Source organism: Anser cygnoides, chromosome 6 (assembly GCF_040182565.1).
Source record: "Anser cygnoides isolate HZ-2024a breed goose chromosome 6, Taihu_goose_T2T_genome, whole genome shotgun sequence".
NCBI classification, from domain to species: Eukaryota; Metazoa; Chordata; class Aves; order Anseriformes; family Anatidae; genus Anser; species Anser cygnoides.
In genome coordinates this window covers 21,232,316-21,250,007 of record NC_089878.1, presented here as the reverse complement: position 1 = coordinate 21,250,007, position 17,692 = coordinate 21,232,316, and the positions used below count along the sequence as shown (strand labels likewise).

General features: G+C 39.9%; 1 protein-coding gene across 3 annotated transcripts in view; it reads left to right on the top strand.

Moving 5' to 3' along the window:
• The window catches only part of MYO3B (myosin IIIB), a 245,708-nt gene that overhangs the window by 200,054 nt on the left and 27,962 nt on the right, over nucleotides 1-17,692 (top strand). For all 3 annotated transcript variants that reach the window (XR_007162477.2, XR_010832378.1, XR_007162478.2), the window contains 4 exons: nucleotides 4,587-4,703; nucleotides 6,873-6,945; nucleotides 7,482-7,596; nucleotides 10,015-10,102. The gene's annotated coding sequence lies outside the window, so the exon portion shown is untranslated. The remainder of the gene's footprint in view (nucleotides 1-4,586; nucleotides 4,704-6,872; nucleotides 6,946-7,481; nucleotides 7,597-10,014; nucleotides 10,103-17,692) is intronic.

Genomic DNA, 17,692 nt, shown 5'->3' with positions numbered 1-17,692 from the left:
GAACCGTCCTGAGCATCAAATCCAATAAGAATGGGGGAGTAACAACATGCTTAAAGTGTGGAGATGTTGTATCCAGCATACCGAGAAGCCATCATCTCCTGCTGGCTGCCTGCCTGAGTTCTTCCTTTGTGTGACAGGGGAAGAAAGCACGTTTGCTGTCTGTTAGTCTGTGGCTGCTCTTACTGGAGGCACCATTGTCTGGCCACCAGCGTTGAATGATGGTTACAGCAATGATTGTATCTGGGTTCAGGAGACAATATTTGTCCCATAAAAGCAGGATTGTTTAATATTTTGTAATACAGCCTGCTCAATAGCCTCTATAAGAACTGAGACCAAAGAGCTGCTACTTAGCATAGCAGCTTCTTTGCTCCAGCATTAAGGACTGGCTCTGTTTGGGAATTCGGTGGGAGCTGGATGGCACTGCTAGCTGTGCATGAATGTACCACGCAGAGCATGCTTAGGAAGGAGGGAGGGAGGGAGCCTGTGACTGAGGAGCAGAGGAGGAACAGCAGTTTTTGTTTGCATAAAGTGATAAAAAGCCTTGCACTGTCCATGAATGCAGTACAGCAGTGTGCTACTGGTGACTAGTTGGCAGAATAGATTTTCACAGTTAAAGATGCAAAAAATAAAAATAAAAATAAAAATAAAAATAAAAATAAAAATAAAAATAAAAATAAAAATGAGTTTAAAAAAAATAGTTCTGAAAATATATGAGATCAGATCTAAGGACAAATGCATAACATGTCGTGTCATAAGAAACAGGGAAAAGGAGTGCAGGAGACATGACAATCTGGTGTTCATGGTCAGTGGGAGCATATCAACATGAATTGTTTAGATTTTCTCATTTGGTTTTGTTACCATTTAAGTATTGTTCTCTTTTATTTCCTTTCACGTATGTTATCCTGAAATATTAATGTATTTTGCTTAATAGTTCATAACATCCTGTTCTTAATATTTTATAAAAGTAAAGAGTTTAAATCCTGTTATAAAAAAGAAAATTTCTTAGGCTGTGTGTGTAATATATTTAACGCTTTTCAGCAGATAGGAGAGAAAAGAGTGAAGCTCAACAAGGGATTTTAGATTTCTTCTGCAGACTTTAATGGCACTAGAAACCAGTTCTTGCTGAGGACAATTTCAGCCTTTCAGTTATGGTAGCATGAAAACTTTCCTCTGTGCCAACCGTGAATTGGGCAGGGAGCTTTTGAAGATTAGCCCCTTTCATTTGGTAATTTTAAACTTGCTTCTCACTTAAACATTTACATCACTTCAGTAACATAAAGGAAGCTTAGAATAGGAGTAAATTGCAGCCGTCTTAAATTTGCCCCCACTGTGACCTCTCTAACCTATACACCTTAAGAGTGGTGGCAAGGGCTTTTGAGCACTGAAGATCTTCTAAGTAGTCCCCGTCATGCCGTCCAAGGAGTTGTTACTTAGAAGTTTATAAAATATAACTATATAATGTAAAACTGAAGACTTTGTTAAGTCCAGTCAGACCAAAAGCTCAGTTTCCTTTTTGTGGCAATGATCAGAACCAAATTTTTCAGTGGTAGGTACAGAAAATAACCAACCCTGGACATTTACAAAGCCATCTTCCTAGAAGGAAAATTTCTTCCTAATACTGCACAAATACTGATTATCTTGTGCCATTTAGTGTAGTTGCTAATATAAGCATCATACTTTTATAAATATATACTTATATGATATTTTCCATAATTGTGAATATTTACTCTTCCAAACAATTGTATCACTGTATTTTAATTCCACTAAATTTCTAACTCCTGATACATTTTAGTGGTGAGAGCTATACATGGCATATACACGTACAAAACACAACATGGATTTTTTGTTTCAGTTTAAAAGAAAATGAATGTATTTAAACATGGTCCTTTCTCATTGAATCAGACACCTTCCAATGTGTTGTCAGAGTGTAAAAAGGAGCTACCAATTCACTTTCTTTATGCTATTTTCTACATACCTCCAGTGCACTTTTCATTCAGTAAAAATAGTTGCAGACTATAAAGATCTGTAAGGAATCTCATAGTGTTGCTGTTTTCTATATGTAGATATCTTCAATTTTTGCTATACTTTATTGAACAGTAGTCTTGACTGGATAATCTCTAGCCCTCATTGGTATAACCAACATCCTTTATAATGAAGGAATACTTTTTTATTTATATCTTTTATCATCATGAAAAGCAGACGTGGTTTTAAATATAGATGATATTAAAAATTAAAAATATATTAAAAATAGAAGATATGTAGTGGTTTTAGGTCTAGTAGTCTTATTCAATATTGAACTAAATAAACAGTAGGAAAACAGTGTGAGTTTCATATTCGTAATCATGTGGTTGTCTCTGATAGTGCAGCACATGTATGCCTAATTCCTGCAGTATTAATATACAATGGTCTCATTTTAGAATTCATTGATCTTTGCTTGATTTTAGGTGTATAAGGACAGATGATCAAATCTCATATTTTAGAACTTAGTATCTTTGGGTTAACCAAATACATAAGAGTGCATATGATTAACAATAAGGCCATAAGGCACAAAAGTGTTATCCTATATCGGAAACAGCTAAGTACTTTTACTACTGTTATATGCACAAGACATGGCGTGTAATAAGCTTATCCATTCTGCTTTTACCTCTGACAACAAAATATTAAAAATGTCAATTTTATTGTTAGCATTAGAAATACATTTTGTTAGTGTGCGTTTTCTTTGAGACAGTTCACCCCAGGAGGAGTTGTAGCAGAGTGCTTGTTAACAGAAAATGTTCCTGCTTGACCGCAGAGCAGGATTCCCAGAGCGATGGAAGTAGCACAGGATGCTACGAAAACCCAAGGCCTGGGAGCAGTCCTCTAGGCCAGAGCTAGAGGTTACAGAAGTCGGTGAGAGACTTCGTGTCTCCTTTGTGCTGGGCACTGGAACTGGTAAGGGAGGAGGCCAACAATTCAAAATAATAGCACACTGTATCTTCAAACACAGGCTGATGCCATGATTCATCTTAATGGATTTCTCAGGAATTATTGGAAATCATTTTATTAAATGTATAAATCCAGAATCAGTCAGAACAGTAAATATATTCATTGTGTTACAGGGGAGTGTTTATTGTAGTACTCCTGTGCTGTGATGTTAGAGGACATAGGAACAGATAAGAGAAAAACACATCTTAGAGTTATGATTCCAGAAACCAGATTACATATTATTGATCAAGCCAGTAATTGATTAAATTTCTGGCTTTTGCTTGGAAGGCCTATTGTGTATTTTTTTAAACTAAGTTGCAGAGAGAGATTATTTTTCCATAATTTAAATACCATTTTATAAGATCATTGGCAAATGGAAATGGTAAGTAGGTGGAGCAACATATTTGCATTCTTCTGCAAAAGGCCAAAGTACCAATTTCAGACCCATCTTCGGTGAAAATTAGACTTGAAACTCTCATCTTGATCTCTCAGTGAAACTAATATGGCCGCAACGTAGGCTGGAGGCAGTCCATTGGGCTAGAGTACAGTGCTGGGAGGGAGGGAAAGGGGGAGGAAAAGAAGGAGGAAGAGAGGGAGGAAGGCATGAGTGGGCTGTGTCCCAAAATTATCATGATACTGACTATGGCAAGCCTTTGATGAAGGCCTGTCTAAAACTGCAGCAGCAGAGCTGGGACATCGTGATGTGAAATGTGCTGGTGGGGATGGCTGAGGCCAGGAAGAGAGTAACAGGGTCTTGTGATTCTGGTGGAAGTGACCCATGGAAAGCTCAGTGCTGAAGTATGGCATTGTTGTATGTCTGGGAGGTGACAGTATGGATTTGCTACATTGGAGCCCTAGCAAGGGGAGAGAAATGCAGAAAAAGTGTTTTCACAAAATTGTCTGACAGTTTATTCAGTAATTTTTGTTCTTACTTCTAGTTCCTGTTACAAGCAACAAATTCTCCGGCTGCATTAACTGTGTTAGATTATCTATAGGCTTCTCTGACAGAACGGCTTGTACTGAGGTCACAAAACCTTTGAAACAGAAACTTGATTTTGCAATTTCTGCCACCACAGGAATGATCACCGCTCAGCATTGTCACAAGAAACATAATTACAAATAATCTACTAATTTGAGAAAATTGACCATAATGTAAGATCCCCAAATCCCATACCCGTTTCTAAGACAGCTGAATACTGTAGGTGAAACAAGAGAGGCAGCTAAATCTGTCAATCCATACAGCTGAAACTTGGGACAAGACAGTATATTAAGTGCGCTGTCCCTAGTTTGTCTTTATGCTTCAAGATGAAAGTAAGCTGTAAAAGAAAAATAACAGATCTAACCACTGTTTATATTCTTCATACGTAGGATTAGTGTGATGGAAGTTTACGTCTAAATTCAAGGTAAGTCCTGTATTTAATGCAGGCAGAGACAATTTATTTGATAAAATGGATCTGTTAAAAATAAAGTTTTGAAGGAAAAACAAAATGAAAGGCTTCATAAAACTGTATCTTTTGATAATTTGTGTTAGTCTCCAGCGTTTTGAACTCAATGCAGATTTACAGCTGAATTCCAATTGGAAATTGGTATTGATTGATTATGTTGCTCATTTAACATTCCAGCATGCGGCAACAATAATGCAACAGACTGTGATAAAACGGGATGTGATCTAACAGGACATGACCGATGGGACGAGTGCAAAACACTGGGTCTGCTGGTAGTGCTGTGCAGTAGTTCAGGTTGGCATCTTCTGTGCTTTGATTGTTCATTTCATTTTACTGTCATCCTACTGAGTTGAACATTTTAAAAGACACAGCGTTTTTCCATCTGTAAGTCATGGAAAGACAGATGGATATGGAAAAACTCCACCTACAGTGCCTTGACTGAATGCCATTGCCCACTTAGTGGTAGAAAAATCCCTTCTGGAAAATTAAAATGCCCTTAAATATATTATATTGTGAAAAGCTCTTTAGTATAGGAAATTACTGATCTCTTACAATTGGATTTTTTTTTTTAATGAGTACAAGTAAAACCAACTGGTTCTTATCAACAGAGCTGCTATATTATAAACACCACTTCTGTTACACTGAAGTTAATCCCCAGTCCTGTTACAAGAAACTCATCCTTATTAAAGTAACATTAAGAGCTTCTTTTTATTGATCTGCTCCTTTCACTTAATGGTAGGAACTTACTGATGTTTTAATAATAACCTTGCAAGCTTTATCTCATTTTACTTCAATGTGTGTTACAGAAAGATGCTATGGAAACTAACTTAGCATAAACATTTTGCAGATGTCTTTAAAGGTTAGGGAAAAAAATAAGATTTAGTTGCACTGCATGTTAACAAAGATGGCTGAAAAACTAGAAGATAAAAGAGAGCCTCGAGTATGAACATCAAAGAATTGTTAATGACAAGAAATACCATTAGGGTTAGCATCCCTTTTGTTTCAGCCCCCTCACACCTGCAGTGTGTTGCAGATTCTGTCTTTGTTGGCACGTCTGAATTACTTCCATTAGCATTTATAGAAAAGTGGCTGCAAAACAACAGAAATGTACCCCTGGTTTTCTCTGTTGCTCCAAAAAGTCAGATATTAGGTTCTCTGTGGGTTTCCTTCAAGGTACAGTATCTTATTGTAAAGGAGACTATAGACCCAGGATTCCGTTGATTGCAAATGAGCTAGGTTGAAAGGAGAGGGCAGCTTTTGTTACTGCTAGAGAACTAATATAAGCAACTACAAGAAGCACACATAAGAAGCTCAGACATTAGCAATAGCAAAATCAGAGCGTGAAATTCAGATTAGCCCTCCACAGGCTGTGAGAGGGAGGGGGTATTGGAAGACTTGGCATGGCTAAAGGTGTAACCTGTTTCATTTGGCCCCTGAAAATTTTTAACAGATGGTGGGACCAGCTGTCTTTTTCAGCCATTTAATAAACTCTTCGGTGGTAACAGTTTGGGAAGTGGGGGGTTTTGAGTTTTAGGCCAGAGGAAAAAATAAAGAAATCTGTCCCAATTGTCTTTGCCAAATAGTGAAGTCTGGAAACATTATGAAAAGTTAAAGTGAAAAATCTAATTGATGATACTGTCCTGATTATCCATTTCAACAGAAGAGGAAAAAAGAACTGTCTGTGCCCAAGTGGACCAGTGCATGAAAAAACGCCTATTATGTTGTTATCTTTATCTGTCATTTTAATTTCAGCTCTTGCAAAGGAGGCACATAATGAGAAATTTTAAATGAGCTGTAGAATGAGAAACTGTCTTACTTTTTGAGACGTGATACCATGTCAAAGTAACAGCCAGAGTGATGTCTTGTATAAAAAAACAAACCCAAATGTATGTTGAGGGTAAGATAAAAGTTCACACTGTCTGCCCAGGTGAATACAGCAAGCAGTGAACTTATTCTGACTTGCATAACACGGTGATATAAAATGAAAATAAACTGCCATTTTAGAAGCATATAACATTCAGGCTCTAACAACCTTAGTAATATGTGGGGGGTTGATTATTATGACAGTTTACAAAAAAAATACACTGCAACTCTGTTTCTTCAGTTAAATTATTTTTTTTTAATTATAATTTCCAACACAACACTTAAATAAATGGCAACTCTCAATTATATGAGATGTTTTATTTAAAAAGCATGTCTAGTGTCTTTGAACAGAACAGTTCTTTTTGCACATTTACATGCTACCCAGCTGAGCAGCCAACCCTTCCATTTGACAAGGGCTTTGTTCTGCCTACAGGCCTATTATAAGCCCTAGATTGTTTGCCGTTAATAAATTGCAACAATAAGACAGAAACCTCTTTCAAGTTAAGAGAAATAAAACACGTTGCCTACATAGCAAAGCATATGAAGTTTAATAATGACAACAGAAACATATCTACTAAATCTCATTTACTTTGCTCCCAGATCACTGCGGTTAAGATAGCCCAGAAATGTTAGCTCTTTCCATACATTGAACAAAAGATTAAAGAAAACAACGGTAAGAAAAAACAGCCCTAGCTACAATTTCGTTGGTTTTTTTTTGTTGGTTTTTTTTTTCCTTCATGATATAAAATCATACTGGAAATCATACTGGATGCTATGTAAGGAGACTAGTGGGAGCTAAGCCTGAAAAAAAATGTGAACATGATTAAATGTAGAGCAGAAAAACATTTTTAACTGAAATGAAACATGATTTCCTACTAGTGAGAGGGAGAAAAAGAGTGGGAATTATTCAAATTAAAGAATTTATACTACTCTCCAGTGTATTGGTGTTTGTCTGCTTGTGTGTGACTCGGGCTCTCCACTGAATCACAAAGCCCTACCAATTTTGCTTTTATAGCAGCTAATGGACATTCTTCTGTGGCTCAAGTGTTGGTTGGGAACTTGTGATCTTAAACAAAATTGTTAAGCTCTGTTTATGGGGCCCCATTTGTAACGTTCAGCTGACAGCTGTGTTGTTTGTGTTTGCTATAGATTGTTAGAAACAGCCACCTTTGTTGAACTTAGATCTTCTGCATATTTTTTTCACTTAAGCTGGAAATTCCCAATGATTTTTAGAGTGTACCTGCAAATTATGAAGAAAATAGGAGGCAAAGTGCAATAGGGACAGACACCTTGGACTCCTTTTGCAACAGAAAATCCGAAGAAGGTGAGTGTACCCATGATTAGCTGTAAGTAAATTAAAAATCTCTATTAGAAACTTGGTAGTAACTCCATACGGTGTTTTCAGAAAGAAATTCCAGTCACTGGTTCATTTATAGTTTACATTTTTAAAATGTTTTTTTTAATTTGCAAATGGAAGTCCTGAGGATATAAATATTTCTTTGCTTTGATAATAAGAAAAATACACTTAGTACTTGGAAATGTTGCTGACCAGCTAAAAGTACAGTGATAGAAACTTTCAAAGGAAATGTAGTGTTTATGACAGGTATTGATTTGACTGTGTTAAAGGCTACTTTTCCTTCCTTTAAGGTATTTTTGAGCTATAGACAGCTCTTTGAGCACTATTAGATATTTTCTTGGGAATACTCAGTATTTCAGATACCCCTATACTTTTATTCTCTTCAGCTACAACATGCAGAAAACATCATAGTTATCCTGCTTTCATAGGAAGAGGGAACTGAAGATCAAGGTGGTCAAGATGTTTCTCTCTCATGTCTTTTGTGTCAAAAAGAATTAGAGGTGGATTCTTCATTGTCTCTGCCACAGCACAGTGACAAGGCGCCGGTTTCACTGCTTCTTCCAACTGCTGCACAGACCTAAACAGAGAGCACATAATTTGTTATTTCTGAGGGCAAAGCCCTCATGTTTCACCCTGATGCTTCCTACAGTGCTAATCTCTGTTGTATCCAATTTCTGGGTGACACTTGGAAGAATTTTAAAGGATGGACATGAACAGAGAAATATTAATGATTTCTGATGAAGGAAAAAAATAACGGACTCAGTAACAGTGAAGCAGAAAACTACAGTGTGAGAGGCTTAGAAGAAAAGAGAGGAAAGTATCTGAGAGAAGGAGGAAAAAATAAATAAAAGGAACCATTAGGTTTCAAGGAAGAGGCAACCTTGAGTAAATTTTGAAGATTGTCCTTATTATGGGCTACGATAAAGCCTCAAAAGTTCTTTCAGAGACTCTTAAAATGCATTAAATACCTATGGTAGAACACTCTGAGGTGCATTGCAGCTTCTTGAGAAGGCTAGTGGTGTAGTTACTGTGAATCCACATAAGTGGCTTTAGAATACAAAATGACAAATGGACCAGTGATTGGAATTCCATAACCAAAGACAAATAAAATCAGATATAAAACTCCTAGGTATTCCAAATATCAGCTTTTCAACAATAGAAGATCACCATGACATTAAAACTCAGTATCTTGGGATCTGGTTCCTCTTTCTAAAATGACAGAAAATCTTCACTTTTTGATGGTTCAGAGTAGAACTTTTTTTTTTTTCCCTAAGCCTGCAGTACTGCAAGGAATCAGGTTTTAAAACCATTAAAACCATTGTCTTTTATAAATCTACTGTAAGCTTTGGAAAGAATCTTTCCTGTCATAAGTCAGTTTGAGTTTACAGAAAATACCAACATGAGAAGAATAGGAAGAAATGTTTCTGGTGTTATTTAATTTTCAAAAATACTAATTGTTCAGTATGCTAGAAACTTAGTAGTTGCAACTCCAGAGAGATAGATAGCCTACTGAGTAGGTGATAAAAATCGTAGGTAGGTGATAAATAGTATATTTAATTAGCAAATACATCTCCAAACATACCACTATGAATATGCTGTTAGATGGCTTGATGTAAATAGCTTTGTGATTTATCCTTCGTATTTATAAACATATTGTGGCAAATATAGTTGTGAGCCTTCCTCTGAGGAGGATTGTTTTCTGCTGTGTGAATGATATAGTCTAAAAAAAACTCATTTTCCCCTTAGTTTTGTGGCTTCATTATGTTGCAAGAAATGATTTGCTTTTTCAGACAAATTGCACAGAGATGCATATCTCTAGATATCTCTTAACATGTATTTATGTTTTCACCTTCAAATTAAACTGATCAAGAGATACCAGACAAATACCAAGAGATCAAAATGTATCACTTTGATTTTTCAAGCTCAATCCTGTAAGAACCCAAGCTTCACTCAAATATCTAAATATAGATACTATTATTTCCTCCATATGTAAAGATCTCAGATGTTCATAGCCCATTTACAATTAAATACGTAATCTGTCTGCTCAGCCAGACTTAATCTGGGTACTTTCATTAAAATCACAGTGTTTGTGGTTTTGACAAAATAATTTATCAGTAGCTGCAAAATTGTGTTTAACAATAGCACATGTACACAGAGGTAGCATGGCAAGCTTCTTCTCAATATCCTATGAGTCTTCATTTAGCTCCCTGTATATTAATGTATAGCTGTAAATGATAGCAACAAAACCTGGACTGAAATTTAAGACAGGCAGGAAGACGGTTGAACAAGGGATAATAGAAAACATTTTCTGTGTCCTCTGAGTTGTTCTGAGTAGCCAAGAATGAAAAGCACCCCAAACTTTTATTCCTCTTTTGAACTCTCCAGACTTCCATGATGTGAGCATGCCAGCTATGTCCTAAATAATGCCTGTAAGACTGAGGGAACCAACCAAACACAGATCAACAAGGAGCTGGTAAGGGAAAAAACTAAGTATCTCAAAACTCGACTGATATAGAAATATGGTTGTCTGGTGGTCCCTTATGTATTTGTAGAGCATCAGATTCTTGATAGCTAGCAAACAAAGTGATGGCCACAAAGCTATTCACTTTTTTAAAATCAAAATCTGAAATTTGTTACACACAATGCTGCAACCAGCAGTAGGTGCTGGAGATATCTACATGCTGTAGAGCTACATTCATTGTTTCATCATACGTGGGAGTAGAAGGATTCACTGGGAAAGGTTGGTGGACTAAGGTGAGAAGAAAGCTGTGGTACAGAGAGGGTGGAGGAAAATTAGCTCTTCTGACTCCTGCCATATATGTGTGCTCAAGGAAATATGGATGGTAGCATTACTGAATTCAGGGATTGTATTGGTAATAAATCTTAAGGTCTTTCTTCAGCACAGCTTTTCACCTCTAAAAGTGGTATTTTGATGACTGGCAAGTGAACTAGAGCCTTGGACAGAATCCTGAAGTGAAGATGAAATATTTGCCAAAGCAGAGAAGGGATAGGCTGTAAAAGTTAGCAAGTATCTGGTTGTTTCTGCTCAGTATGTTCAGTGTTAGAACTGTGGAGGCACGCTTGTCTGTTCAGTACAGCCCACATAATATGTGTTTTATCTTCATAAAGCAAAGGTGTTAGGCTCTGTTTTTCAGTTACCATCTGCTCTAAACACTGTCCACTAGGCACATCAGAAATATATGTGTTGTGGGCATGTTGGCTTATCACTGTGCTTGCATAGGCTGCATGTTTCTTATCTGGTCTCTACTCCTCAGCTATCTTTCCCACAGAAAGATTGATATCTGCTTATAATTCCAAGTTGCTGAGAGAGTGTACAAGTGTTAGGAGAGACTGACATGAAATTGTGGGATGGAAGGGATTTATAAAAGAGTGTGGATTTTGGAAGGGGAATGAGGTGGGACATCTTAACAATACGGTCCCACGATATGTGCCTCTGCTTCTCAGTTGGGCTACTCAGTTCAACTCTTTGCTCTTCAGTAAGATCAGTATGTGGTGTGGGACAAGGGGTGTTGTCTCCTGTTGTTTCCTTTAGTAGGAACAGAATGACAGCATTCTACTGCTTTATAGAGGAGTTGTGAAGATAAATGTGCTTAGGACTGCAGTGACAAGTACCACCGACACACTGACTAAAGCTCCTCCCAAAACACTTGCTGCACAATTTGACCCTCTTCTTACTCAGGTCTGTACCAAGATTTTGGTCACTGATCCAATTGCCATATTTTCCCCCACCTCCCCAGCTGCACTCCTGTGATACAGAAAAATGTCCTGAATTGTGCCCATTACTTTCATACTCCTCCCTGTCCCCACAACACAGCTGGGTGACATACCCTGTCCCTGGTAAGCTTGGCTGACTAACACAAAGATGAAGAAAGGTGGGCTATGAAAAATACTTGTGCTACTGTTTGGTGGCAGGTGAGAACAGGAAAGTGGAGACAAAAGTTCCCACCCCTTATCTATTGTTCCATCCCCTATCCGTTGAGTATGCGTAAATGGGTTAAGTGTAAGAAGCTGTATATGCCTTTGTAGGGACTTCTGAGTGAAATGTTATTTTAGCCAAAAAAGAACACCCCACAGAGATGAAAACAGCTTCAATCTATCATTCAGAGCATTCCAGTCATTCGTCTTGGTATTCTCATTAGCAGTGACCCCAGCTTCAGCATACGTGAGGCCATGCTCCTTGTTAGCTTCTCCAGCCAGTCTCAGCACTGAAGTGGTGCATGCTCTGAGGTTACCTTTTCTGCCTCCCCACCTAAAGTGATAGCCTTTTGCCTCTGCCCCCTCCCAAAGTGCTGGCGTGCACAGGAAAAGGAGATCAAACATAACCACCCTGTAACACACACAAACAAGAGCTGAGACCCTGGCCAACCAAGGGGCTGCAGGAATGTCAGCAGATAAAGTTGGGCTGTAATGTAACAAGAAAGTCCTGGTCTCCAGGCTGCTCCCTCCTGGCTCCATGCATCAGTGTTGGTTCAGGGTCTGTGTAGCTGTGTTTTCTGTTTCCTGCGTCCCTCCTCAAGTGCTTTCCAGTTTTTGATGCTTTACTTAAAGCAGTGCAAGTAGCAAATAAACAGTAGTGAAGCATATACCAAAGGAAAGAACAAAGGTAACAAAATCATGCTATTTGTAAGTAAGGATAAGAAAATACTGATCAGCTGAGGCGTGCCTGACTGGTGGAGCAACAGTAAACAGAGGAAGTGATTAGTTTTATAGACAATGTGATCAAAATCCCTGCGAGGGCTATAAAATAGAGAGCAGCAACTGAATTGATGACCAATGAGGCATATGGTATCTAAATTAACAGAGAGCGTAGAATCTCCCAGGAGGAGGTCATCGGGGTATCAGAAAGCTGAGGCAGAAGGTTCCTTTTGTCTCTTCTTACATTAAATTCCTGAGATAAGGTAATGCTATACTAATATGGAAAACTAGATAAAATTGGAAGTGCAATGCTTTTTCTTGAGCCTTTGCTGGAGAGTTTAATGGATAAGGCTATGCATATTGCTAGAACTATTTTTTATCCTTTTCAGGGAGGCTGGGGAGAACTACTTCTAACCTCTCCGTGTGTATTTCTAAATCTTGATTTAAGAGGGATTTTGATTACTCTGTTCTCTTATAAACACTGTTTTACTTCTAGAATGCAAATGATCTTATCCTTAATTTAGAGCCAAGTAAATGAGAACAGGCAGGAGAAATTCATAAATCAACTGATAGCTATATCTCATTAAAGAGAATCATTGGCACTGTAGAATAGCTTCTTTCTGAATCACTCCATGTGCCAAGTATACTTTGTGTGTGTAGCAGTGGAAGTGAAAAATGTAGCAAATCAGGAGCCCGGTTCAGTTTTTATGGGCAGCTATTCTACTAACTTCTGTAACAATTTTGACAGGAGAAGAACATGATTGTTCAACCCCGTACTCTGGTGCATTGATGAGGATCACAGCATTTTATAATGTTAATCTGATGAGACTGAAGAAATTGCACTTGTTGGGTTTTTTTCCTCCAGACTTTCTTATTTTAAGATGAAAAATGTGGAAAATGGTCCCTTTTGGTTTCCTGTGGCCTCCTGAGAAGCAGTCAGTGATGGTCACTCATAGGTTTCTCCTGAATCCAATTACTTGGGTTTAAAAGTGGCTTGTGTGATGGAGCTGTACCATTTGGGTATTGGAGTCCCAGCAGTGCAGCACCATAGTCTCTCTCCGTCTCATTTCCCAGCGTAAGAACTAGGTAATTTAGACTAAGAAATAGGTAATTTAGATTAAGAATGCATTCCCATTTTACTGCATTAACTGTCCTTCACCACAGACCTGTCTCTCTGATATAATATGTGACACTCTGCTCAATACTACTGGAGTATGGGGGCTTCCTGCATGGAGTATGAAAAACAGGGATGTGAGATTTACTGAGGGAGACAAGCCTGGTGGCATACCACTTTGAAAGTAATTTCTTCTTGCCCTGCACCTCAGAGCTTTTAGAAGTGTGAGAAAAATGTTGCCATTCATTAGACTGGACCAGCAGTCCTGGCCGTGCTGACAGCCTTGTCTTTGAGAGGAACATCCTTTTTCCTCGTCTTGTCCTGGGTGCTCAAACAGCTGGTCAAGCTGTTTGGCCCTGAGTGAGAGGGGCTTATTGAAGAGTGAAGTGAAATGTGATTTATTCCCAGATTAGGATTGTTTGCTTTGGTTTGGCATGACTAGCCAGCCAGCAGGAGGGATGTGCCTCGGCCAGTGCTCCCTCGTTGTTGCTGCTTTGCTTTGTGGTTCTGAGTTTTGAGCAGAGCTGGAGTGATTTGTTTAAGTGTTTGGTAAAAAGCAGTCTGGTAATCTCCATGGAAGAGTGAGGCAAGGGACTCTGCTTTCCAAGCCTGGAGCAGTTGTGTGCATGGCCACGGATGTTGCCTTCGTAAAGACGGGGATGGAAGCTGTCCCTGCTGCGTGAGACTATGGTGAGAATGACTTTGTATTTGTATAGCTCTGTGAGGATGGAAAGCATAATACAAGTGTTGTATACATTTGCAATCATTTTACTGATGATATATTTGTTTATTTATTTGTAAATTTAAATTTGAATAGGTCATATCATTTACTCGCTTACCTATATATACTGTTACATAAGTATTACCCTGCATCACTAAAGCATCAAAGTATGACATGACAGAAACAAACCATGCACTGCGTTTCTGAAAAGACCTTTCTGTCAGTCTGCCAGAGCAGGTTATTTTTATTTTTAATAAAGTCTTTATGTCCAGCTAAGGAGACAGAAGTTATTTCAGCTTTCTAACTGAAGCTTTTGTCAGACTTCCTTGGGATCCTGGGCCTGTTGTGGCAGCCCAGAGGACTAGTGGGGTAGTGGGTTTTAAATCCTCTCTTCCTGGCCAGCCAAATGGCAGCAATTGCCTACATCTTTGTATTACGAATCCGTGCCACTGGCTGCATGTGGAGGCCACTTGATGGCTGTGGTGCTGCCTCCTGAGCCCCAGCATGCGTTGGTGGCCGGGTTTGGGACACGCTGGCTGCTGCCTACCTGCAGGCTGCAGGTGCTGGCAGCTTGGTGCCTGCCCTTTGCTTTCAGAAGTGACTCTGGCTCTAACAGCACTGGGAATACTTCAGGAGTTTGGCTTTTCTAGATTGTTCTCACAAACTCTTCCCCTGTTGGGGGGCACTTAGCTATGTTGTAATTAATAGGCATGAGGAGCATTGACTGCCTTTCACTAACATGTATGTATTACTGGAATAAGATACCTTAAAACATTATAGAGAGGGTATTTAGTTGATTTCCCTTGACAGTACCTCTTTCCCAACACAACTTCAATCTCATAAGCATGCCCCATGTCTGTGTCCCTGTCTGACCCTCACAGTCCTAGTACCAGGCTTTTTTCTCCTCTCTTTTTCTATTCTTTTCCCCAGCTAAAGTAGAGTTGTTGAAGACTTTGCGTAGAGCACTTGCACTTTGTAAGAAAGATTATGGAGCTGTTAAACACTCTCGTGCAGTAGTCCTTGAAGAATAGGTTATTTCAGAAGTGATTCTTCAAATGTTGAAAAATATTGCCATTAGAAAATACTTATCTTTTCTATACCAAAATGTTCTGAAATTACAACACAAGTTCATTAAGTAACAGGTGTATTTTTACAATGCTGGATTAATCCGTTCAGCCAAATCGATAACAATGTGGCAGCCATATGATCATCCAGTGCTAAAGTGTAGGCTGAACAATGATCTTTCCATCTAAACTTTGTGCTGTTCATGGTTTTAACACAGTAGAGAGACAAGCAGCTGTTTAATTCATCAATAAATATACTAAGTAACTAAAATTAATTACAATGAGACCCAGGTTTTAGACAGTACGCTCTTGGTAGTTAAAAAGAGACAAGTTTAATTACCTTTTCATTGCACAGTGAGCAATCGCAGTGTAATAAAATAGTGGCTATACGTATCTGTACTCATAAAATAAAAGGCTTCCATCCAGTTTTCCCCAGACAAATGCATTTGACCAAAAATACACAGGCTTTTTTTTTACCTAATGTTTCCCAAAATGAGAGGACAAGGAGGGTGGACACAGCAGATCCTTTTCAGCTGCTCACCAGAGTCTTGGCTTGCTTTCCATTTTATAAAAGTCCATATCTAGCTATTAGTGTGGTGCAGAAAATGCAGCCGTGTATGTCAGAGGCAGAAAGGCATTTCCAGAGGGTTGGAAATGATCATTTTGAACTGAAAGGTGTCCCAGGCATTCCAGCTGGAGCCAATAATAACACTTGCAGTATTGATATAGTTAAGAGTCCGACTCCCTTATAAAGTATGGCAGCAAGGGGAGGATTCATATCCAGAAATGTTCACCGATGTTCCTTAAGGCAGGAGGAGGAGTCACCAAGGGCCAGCCAAGGAAGGAGCAGGAGATGAATGCATTAAGATATTTAAACTTTTAACAGCAGGCAGTAAAACTGTAGTGATGCATAGAATTCGTTCTACTTCTCTTAGAGGGTAGCTCAGCTTTCAGAGGTTTGGGAAATCCTCTATTAATCTTTGTGAAATCCACACCTAGACTGGGAAATGTCGAGGCAAGTCTTTAAATCCTAAATATGTCTCTGCTTGTGTTGATTGTGTCTAGGGTTTTGTGGTTTTCGTTCATGCACAGAAACACAGAAGATGCCATAGCAGTTTTTAATCTTTCTTTTATTTTCATCTCCTACTGAGGTTCAAATGAAAGTGTTAAAACTTTGGAGATATAATTTTGTTAAAGCTGTTTGTTGGTAATGTGAAGCCAGTAAACAGGCCATATACACTAGCATGGTAAACATACGGTCTGGTGGCTCCTCCTGCTACGCCAATCATGTCGCTTAGCATAAAAATGACAACGTGCTGAAGTAAATAATAATATTAACGGCACGTAAGTCATAACTTTTGGCAACATATCCATATATGCTTGGAGCTACATAGATGGGTTAATTTACCTGACTTCTGGTGAAACTTCATGCTGTTGTGGATAGATGGTTTCTTTTAGGACAGTTTTAAGCCAGACAGTCGCAGTCTGAATGAGGGATGGTGTGCAGACACTGGCTTCTGGAGCAGGCTTATTTAAAGCCTGTTCGGGTTTAAAGCCTGCATGCTCTCATGGAAGACTTGACTGGGAGGCTTGGCTGAGTGTTAATGCAGCTGTTCCCTTAAAAATGCTCTCGTTTCTGATTCTTTGTCACAATTGCTAAAGAACAAGTGTTTCGTTTGAGGCAGCCCCGGATTCCCAAGCTGGGCAGGCAGGTGGCCAGAGCCCATCCAGACTCCCCAGGGTCGTTCGTGGCTGTGCTCTGCCCTGGCCAAGCTGTGGGACCAGGGGCCCATGGGAGGGGACTGCGGGGGGCTGGAGGTGTCAGGGAGGAGCTGCCGGGGGGTGCTGGCAGGAGGCTGCAGCAGCGGAGCCGTCCCCAGGGCAGGCTCTGGGCCAGGAGCAGGCGAAGGCCCAGGGGTGGGGTGCTCTGGGCCCAGGAGGCAGAGGCACAGCAGAGATGTGGGGGCCCTGGCAGCCCAGCAGCTGTTGTTCTAAGTATCACTTTCTCTGCTACCTGCATTTGAGCCAGGCTCCAAAGAGACCCGCATGGTCAGTCAGTCACACTGGGACTCCTGAATTTGATAAAGCCCGATTTTGAAGACGCCTGCCTCACTTTTTTTATCCACTGCTTTTAAGTCACCCATTGCTGTCTAACCCAGCGCGGCCTGTGCCGCTCTGGCCCCATGGCTGCAGGGCTGTTTCCGTGAGGGGGATCGGCCCCCCGCCACCCGTCATGGGCAGCTGAGCCAGAACAGGGGGACCGAGGCCTCTTGGACCCCCAGCCTGCAGGAGGCTCAGGGACGGGGCAAGGCAGGGGCACAGCTCTGTGGGATGCCTGGAGGCCATCGGGCACCCCTTTGCCTGGGGGCAAAGCAGGGGCTCCCCGCTCTGCCCTCTCCAAGCCGCCCCTTGCCCAGGAGCTCTGCGGCCTGGCTCCCCAGCCCGGTGCCTCCCTGCCTTACGCTGGGATGGAGAGGCAGCCCCTTTCTCGGGGAAACAGAGCTCTGT